Raw genomic sequence first — 8,595 nt, 5'->3', positions numbered from 1 at the left:
TGTTAAGTTCACTGCTACAGCATGAATGTTCTGTATCTTTCTAGTAGCAACACACATTTGGAAATCCAGTGGGGAGACTTGTTTTTGGTTACAGTAAAATTCCTTGTAGCATGTTCACATGTGGTTATTTTGCTGTGTGGTTCTGCAAACTCAAGCCTCTTAAACTGGGTTCAGCTGATCCTGATGGCACACGCCACTAATCCCGGCACTCAACACTGAGGCAGGAGATTTGCCATCTGTGGGCACAGTCTGATGCTATCCCAGGGCATCGTGATGAACACAGAGTCCAGATCCTCACAGCCCCAAGTCAGATCTTTTCCTGCCACGTCACATCTGAGCCCCAGGGTCATCAGCAGAGACAGCAAACTTTACCACGGGCAGCTACAGGAACTTCGCTCAGCATTTAAGTTGCAGCATGGTACACCTGCTCAGAAGCCAGTTTCCGTCTTTATTCTACTTTGATGTCCCAGACACAGGAAATCCAACTCAGGCAGAAATACAGTGGTAAATGAGAATTTTTTTATTTCATAGCTTTCCTTACTATTTCAAGAAAATTTCAATTAAACAAAAATAACAGGAAAAACACCTTCCCAAAATTGCACAAAAACAACTTATGCTGGAAACATAAGCTGTGACATTGACAGACTTCAGTGTCAAAGAACAGAATTCAATCCCTTGTGCCTGCTGATTTTTGACAATATGGGCCACCATGGAGATACGTGTGTGTGTGTGTGTGTGTGTGTGTGTGTGTGTGTGTGTGTGTATGGTATGTGTGTGTGTGTGTGTCTGGGCTTTGCTTAAGCTGTAGGACCTCAGAGCCCCTGTAGGTGGGAGTACAGCTAGGCCCTGCTAAACACCCACAGGCATGGATGAAAATCCTGGCGATGGTATAAGTTTCTCATTGCAAGGCGATCGAATCATGCCAGACATGAAATATTCCCGTCATGTCTCCGGCTGTGTCACAGTTCAGAGGGGGTGGTGGCCAAACTTCTAAGACAACAAAAATATTTGTATTCCCAAGCCAGATTACTTTGTCAGACTCATTCCTGCAATTGCTCGCCAGTGTGTATCACAGCTCCCGTGGGACTTTTTATGTGATAGGACACTCTCTAGCTCCGCCAAGCCTGAGGATGCTATCCAACTCTTTCTCATAAAGACCAATTTACAAACTCTGCTCGCAAATTCAAATTACTATGCAATTACCAACCACATCTTAATTTACAGCATCTGATATTCTAAACCTCACATGCAAAAGTAATGGGACTAACTCTGTAAATGTCTTGATAACAAATAAATCAAGAAAAAATAATTGAAAATAATGCACACACTGAGGAAACGCAAGGATTCACACAAATGCTTAAAGTGACTATTCATACCTTGTTTTTACAGGCAGTTTAAATGAATAATAAACAGGTTAGATTATTAAAAAACCAGTTCCTTTGGTGGCAATAACAAACAATGACAACAACTAAATGACTCACTCCGCTCTCACAGCAGCTGTTTTGGATTACTAAAACTGACAATTTGCAATTGACACACAAGCCATCTAGATTACTCTGGATAACATAAGGAGATGCAGTAAGATGGCTCCGTGGGTAAGGGCACCTGCCTCCAAGCCTGAAGACCTCAGTTCAATTCCCAGGTCCTCCCTCATGCTGCACCACCTCCTGCAATAGCGGAAGGAGAGAATTGACTCCAGCAAGCTGTCCTCCAACCTCCAGAAGAGCACTATGGTACTGGTGTGTATGTGTACGTGTGCAGACACGTATGCACGTGCATACGCACACACACCCCAAATAAATAAAATGTATGGAAAGAAAGAATTTATTTTTTATAACTTTTTTATTTTATTAATTTGTTCAGATTACAACTCAATTGTTATCCCATCACTTGTACCTTCCCGTTCCTCCCTCCCTCCCGCTTTCACCCTATTCCCCTTCCTTAGGTCTATGACTGAGGGGGACCTCTTCCCCCTCTATATGGTCATAGGCTACCAAGTCTCATCTTGGTAGCCTGCTTATTCAAGAAAGAATTTCTAAATAGTTAAAATCTTCAAAATGCAAACCATACTCCTCCAGAAAATATATAGAAGCTAAAACCAAGCCTGTAGCCGGGAGTGGTGGCACACACCTTTAATCCCAGCACTTGGGAGGCAGAGGCAGGTAGATCTCTGTGAGTTCGAGGCCAGCCTTGTCTACAAAGCGAGTCCAGGACAGCCAAAGTTAAACACAGAACCCCTGTCTCAAAAAACCCCAAATCAAACAAACAAACAAAAAACCAAGCCTGTATGTGGCGGTTTGGTGATATGTATACTGACCCCCAAGATCTGAGTGTACACCAAGTAATGTTGCGTAAACCTTGCTCCTCAAATTGGTTGGTTAGTAAAAATAGCTAGCCGCCTGTAACTGGGCAGAAGATAAGTAGGCGGAGCTTAGGGTCCCAGGCTTGGGGACAGATGGGGACCAGGAAGCTGGAGAGAAGGAAGTCACCACAGGGCAGCGTGGACCATGAGCACATGGCAGAAATGAGCCACCGTGAGGGCTGACCTGACAGAGCAGGAGCAGCCCAGGCAGGAACAATGACAGCAAGTATCCTGGGGTGTGCAGCTGGGAAATAGCAAAACAGCTTAGAGCCTTGATACCTGCCCAGCTCTGGTGCCTTAAAGCTTATATAAAGCTAAACAGCCTCTGGCTCGATTACCTGGGAACTAACTGGGTAGAGAAGACCACGAGAGTCCAGTATCCCTTACACAACACCAGCCTGAAACTGTGTAAAGCACGACAGCCAAAGATACACTTAGGATGGTTTACTTTAAAACAAGCAAAAACCACCCTTAAGCACCTACTAAGTATTCGGCCCAAGGTAACATACAGAAATAAAAAACCGGAAGCAATGGCCAAGGAAGCAACAAGGTCAGACGGGCCATTGGTCCAGGTCCAGGAAGTCGCTTGTCGCTTCGGTGAACTCCTCACTCCAATGCTCTGCTCTGGTCCCGTCTTCCCCTCCCTTCCTGTGAGTGTTCTCCTCCTTCTATTGCTTCCATTCCATCTGTGCATCTTTTCTCCTTCCTCCCTCTTGGCTTCCGCTAAACTAGCCTCCCACTTCTTCCCACGGTTCCCTACAACAGAGCACTGAGTCACTGAGTGGGCACTGGCCCAGACAGGAACCTGCATCCTAACGCTTAAAGATCAGGCTACGGTGTGCAGAGCCGATCCCACACCACAGCATCCCCGAGCATCACAGCTCACCAGGGACAGGGGCCAAGTGCCTCTTTTACCATCCCGACCTTGGGATACACACAGCTTTATATGTTTTTCACATATTTTCATTACGACTTTCATTAACAATGAAATAAAATGCGTATGAAGGTCCTTTTTTTTTTTCCCGGCCTATGATGATATAAACCCTGGTGAGCTAAATAGTCCCCCAGTGTCTCAGATATGCAACATCTTCCAAAAATAATATTTTAGAAGACAAAAGGTATGAGGTGAGACAACATTCAGACCCCCATGTGTGAGAACCGCGCCTTAGGTGCAAAGCATGCACTTCACGCTCACCTAATAAGCTCGGAGACATCCTTCCCTTCATTTTCTCCTGCCAGTGTGGCTTGCCTATGTATCCTTGTAAAGAACTGAATTTAGGGCTGCTTCCAATTATCCGAACACACCTACAGCACCTGTTAATCTTCCTGGCCCTCCAAATTCCCAATGCCATTTAGTTTCAACTTGAAAATGAGTTTCTTTGCTAAGCTGAGTTTTAACAGTAATCTCAACTTTCCGGCCTGTGGTTAGGGAGCTTGGGACGGAGGCGTGTGCGCATGCGCTGAACCTCCCGCAGGCCCTGTCTGCTGCTCTAAGGAAACCACCCTCGACAAAACCAATATAACCTTTCCTGGCCGAGAAGAAGAGCAGTCCCATATGTATCCACCTACACAGTTCATGCATTCAACCATCCTACTATTCATCAGCCTCTTTAAACTATGCCTTTAAAGTGACGATTACACGTCAGTTTTTAAAACAAATAATTAAGTTTTCTTTTTTTTTTAAAGACATTTTCTTTTTTTTTAAGATTTATTTATTTATTTATTATATAATGCTCTGCCTGAATGTACACTAAAGAGCAGAAGAGGGCATCAGATCACATTATAGATGGCTGTGAGCCACCATGTGGTTGCTGGGAATTGAACTCAGGACCTCTGGAAGAGCAGCCAGTGCTCTTAACCTCTGAGCCATCTCCCTAGCCCTCAGTTTTCTTATTAAACAAAAATGCCTAATAAACCTTATCTAAGTGCAATGAATGTATGTAGAATGCCCTTAAAGCAAAGTAATTAATTCAACATTTATAGCAATCACAGTTCTCCAGAGAAATGGTGCCGGCAGGCTACAGATTGTTTATCATAAAGCATTGGCTAGTGCATCATGGGAGCTGAAGTCTCACACTGCCATGTGCAAGTTGGAGGCCCAGGAAAGCTGAGGGTGTTCAGTCAGAGTGTGAAACAGAGCAGTGGCCTAGGAATGCCAAGAACGGCAAAGAACGGCTGCCTGAGCTCAAGCCAGCCAGCAGGACAGGAAGGGGTGGCTTCCTCTGTCTCCACGTTTTTGTTCTCTTCAGGCCTTCAGCGGGGGAGCTGCCACCCAGACGCACTGGGGAAGGGAATCTGCTCTACCCCATCAACTCCTACACATGCTAGTCCCCTCCCATCCAGAAATAACGTTTAATCTGGGAACTCCATGACGCAGTCAAGTTGACACATAAAATTCACTATCTCACGCACTGCCTTGGAAGTATTTCAAACATCATTAAGACTTCTTGAAAGTTTCTTTACCCAGGTGACAATATATGACATTCTTCCCACCATCATTCCAGGGTCTGCTTATATGGGAAAAATCCGTCTCATTTTCAGTCCTAATCAAATTAAATATGGATAGCTGTAACTAAGGACTTGAAGCTGCTTAATAATTTGGCTCAAGGTAAATGAATCATGATAAAAATAAAAAAATAAAAAGTATGACCACATGCCATCTCATTGATAATCTTCCTTGCCATTGCTCCTGGAATGGACCTATTAACAAATTGATAAATTATTGTCATATGAAGAAACTTCTGTAGTTGATTTCCCACGCGATCGCCCAAACACCACGTTGGCACTAGAAAGGCACACGCCATCCATTCATATAACTGCTCCAGAACATTGTCACATGCACACCAAGGGCATGAGTGCAGAGATGCCCTCGGGAGATCCCAGAAGAAAATAGTGAGTTGAGTATCCATCCAAAGATTGTCCCAAGCTCACAGTCCAGTAGTCTGTCTCTGGCACATTTCATTGGGACCCACTCCTTTTCCCTATTGTTGCCTAGTTAGGTTTCTACTCTGGGGTAGCACAGTGACCAACTCAGCTGGAGGAGGAAGAAAGGATTTATTTAGCTGGCACAGTCAGTCCCTGGCAGAAGCCAAGGTTCCTACTCAGACAGAGCAGAGACTCTAGGTGGAAGCTTGAATCAGAAATGAAATCAGGGCGGGTGGAGAGATGGCTCAGAGGTTAAAAGCACTGGCTGCTCTTCCAAAGGTCCTGAGTTCAATTCCCAGCAACCACATGGTGGCTCACAACCATCTATAATGAGATCTGGTGCCCTCTTCTGGTGTGCAGGTGTACATGCAAGCTAGACACAGTATACATAATAAATAAATAAATAAATAAATAAAAAGGGAAATGAATGCTGCTTACTGGCTTACTCATAGTGGCTTGCTCCGTTTGCTTTCTCACACAGTCCAGGACCATGTACCTGCCAAGGGCAGCACCATCTCGGTGGGAGGGGCCTCTCACCTCAGTCAATGATCAAGAAAATGCAGACTTACCTACAGACAGTCTGATGGAGGAAAATCTTCACTTGAGATCTCCTCTCTCCAGATGACACTGGAGTGTATCAAGTTGACAAAATGAAATTGTTTTAAAAGAAAGAAAACTCAATTTTATCTCACCCTCTTGGAATAAAAATAACTATTCTAATTTTTCTTTCATCACTATATTTTAGAAACAGAAAACTCATTGCCTGTCATCTCAGGCTTACAGCTGGAGAGGAATATGGTCCCGTGATAAACCATATCTTGAGTCTTGGCCTCGTTGTCTGACCGCTGTTTGGATGGGCAGTTGTCCTTAGAACTGAGTCTATGATGGTTAAGACTTCTGGAGACAGTAAAAGGGGGGGGGGGGGTGAATGGATTTTGCATGGGTAGAAGAACACCCCGCCATGTACAAAGACACACATCCCTCAAGGCACAGAGAACCCCGCCCAGATCTTTTCAGATGCTGGTTCTGGCCATGGGACAGTCGGTGAAGCGGGACTTCATAACAGGCTGTGCCACATAGGTAACTCCACTGAAGCCGCAGTTCTGATAGGTGACAAATGACCTCTGTAGCCAGTGTTTGTCACCCGAATGCTTTGTTTTGTCACAGTTCTGTTTGTGTTTACTTGTAGCCTCCCTTCTCCAGGTCCTCCAGCGTCTTAGAGTCTCTTACTGGTTCCAGGTCAATTAGATTAAACCCTCCAGGCACGAAGAACCTAAGTGTTTTGATAATCATTGGCTCACAGTCAGATTCAGATGTTCTCGGATATACAGTGACTAAAACCTTTCAGTTCCTCCACTGGTAGAGAAGAAATACTTTTGACAAACGTCCCATTGCATTAGTCTTGACTGAGACAGGCTGTGGAAGTAGGAAACGCTATTGGAGAGCTTTCTCCCTGGAAGGACAGACCCCTCCTTACCTATTTTCAGGCATCCTCCCAGAAGCTGCGTGTGACCTTTCTGAAAACACCTTGTCTCTCTGCCAAACACACGCAGGATATTTGGGCAGAGTATGTCCCCTTGTCCCATTGAATGTCATTCATTCTACATACTTCAGAGCCCAGCCAGTATCTGGTACCTGACAAGAAGTCCTGTTAGACTGGCAAGGGTACATAAGGAGGCTTGTCCTGTGAGACCCATGTTGGTGACAGTGGAATTAATTTACAAGGTAACACTTTTCTGTTTAATGACTATAAATCTCCATTTCCTATCTGTAATTATAATAATAACTCACACTTATTGAGTGCTCACTGTGTGCCAGGCAGTGTTCCAGGCATCCTTTTAGGAGCGGTAGCCCATTTAATTCTTGCAGCCACTGGATGAAGTGGGATTCATTATTACACATAAATTAGAGACAAGACATAGCCAGCTTGCGAGGTTTATGCCGGAGTCACATGACGCAGGCCTTATTAAAAATACGAGCAGTGCATATGCTTTGTAATTTTGTTTTGTTTCTCTCCTGCTTAATGATAGATTTGAAATGCAGCTCAGGTTCAAAGGATAAATTCGAGGTGATGAAATATAGAGATACAACCTGGATTTTTTTAAAATGGCTCTGAGGAAACAAAGATTTAATGATACAAAGATTTGGCTAGAAAACGCGTCTGAGAGGCATAAACACAACTGACAGTCGTGTCTGATGAGCTGGTGCATTCTGGGAGAGGAAGGAAGTTACGCCTTCTGTACTGACTTCTGCTAATGAACACCTGAACTTCATGATCTGTTAATTACTATGTCACAGTTGCTTTCTTCCCTCTGTTCTTGGGCATCTGTAGTGACTGTGAGAATCTCTCCCTGATGGTATATAATGCTTTAAGATTAGCACAGAATACCCACCTCAATTAGCAGGTATATGCATGAATATGAAATTTATTAACATGGCTAACAGAGCCACATTTCTAGAAGGGAATAGAGAAACTAGAGAGATGTGGCCACATCGACCATAAAGGCTGCTGATGACCACAGCAAGATTTTGGTCTATGCGTCTAAGGCCAGACTAGCGTGTCCTAAGGATACAGCAAGTTCCAGGTGAAAGAAATAAGACAGTAAGATGTAGAGGGCCTAGCCGGGCGGTGGTGGCGCACACCTTTAATCCCGGCACTCGGGAGGCAGAGGCAGGCGGATTGCTGTGAGTTCGAGGCCAGCCTGGTCTACAGAGTGAGTCCAGGACAGCCAAGACTACACAGAGAAACCCTGTCTCAAAAACTCAAAAAAAAAAAGATATGAAAGATGTGGAGGGCCCTTCATATATAAAATAATATGGTATATGCTGAGCAGCAAGGGTCAGAGAGCGAAACCAATAACTGAATAGAAATTTAGCATCTTTTATCTCAGCCCGGCACCTCCACTTTTGCGTCCTGGAGATAGTGTGTGCAAAAGATAGTTGCGTCAGAGGCAGTGATGCTTAGACAGGAACCAAATACTCATATGTGAATGCTCAGCTGGCAAAAAAATGTAATACGCATAGACTAAAAAACGAAGTTCCCTTATGGCAGACAAGGCGACGCATGCCTACGATTCCATCACTCTCAGACTGAGGCTGGAGGCTCACAAGTTGGAGGCCAGACTAAGCTCTACACTGAGACACCGTCTCCAAACAAGAACCATTTGAAAAGTTTGACTATAACGCTCGCCTTTTACACAAGGCAGTTGGCAGCTTTCTTGAATATAATGCCCCCCCATTCATGCATAATGGAATTATAGCTACGTTTAAATTTTTTTTCATGCATGTTTAAAAGAACATTTTCTGGA

The sequence above is a fragment of the Acomys minous genome, assembly GCF_964271855.1.
Source record: "Acomys minous genome assembly, chromosome: 14".
NCBI classification, from domain to species: Eukaryota; Metazoa; Chordata; class Mammalia; order Rodentia; family Muridae; genus Acomys; species Acomys minous.
This window is presented reverse-complemented; position numbering follows the sequence as displayed.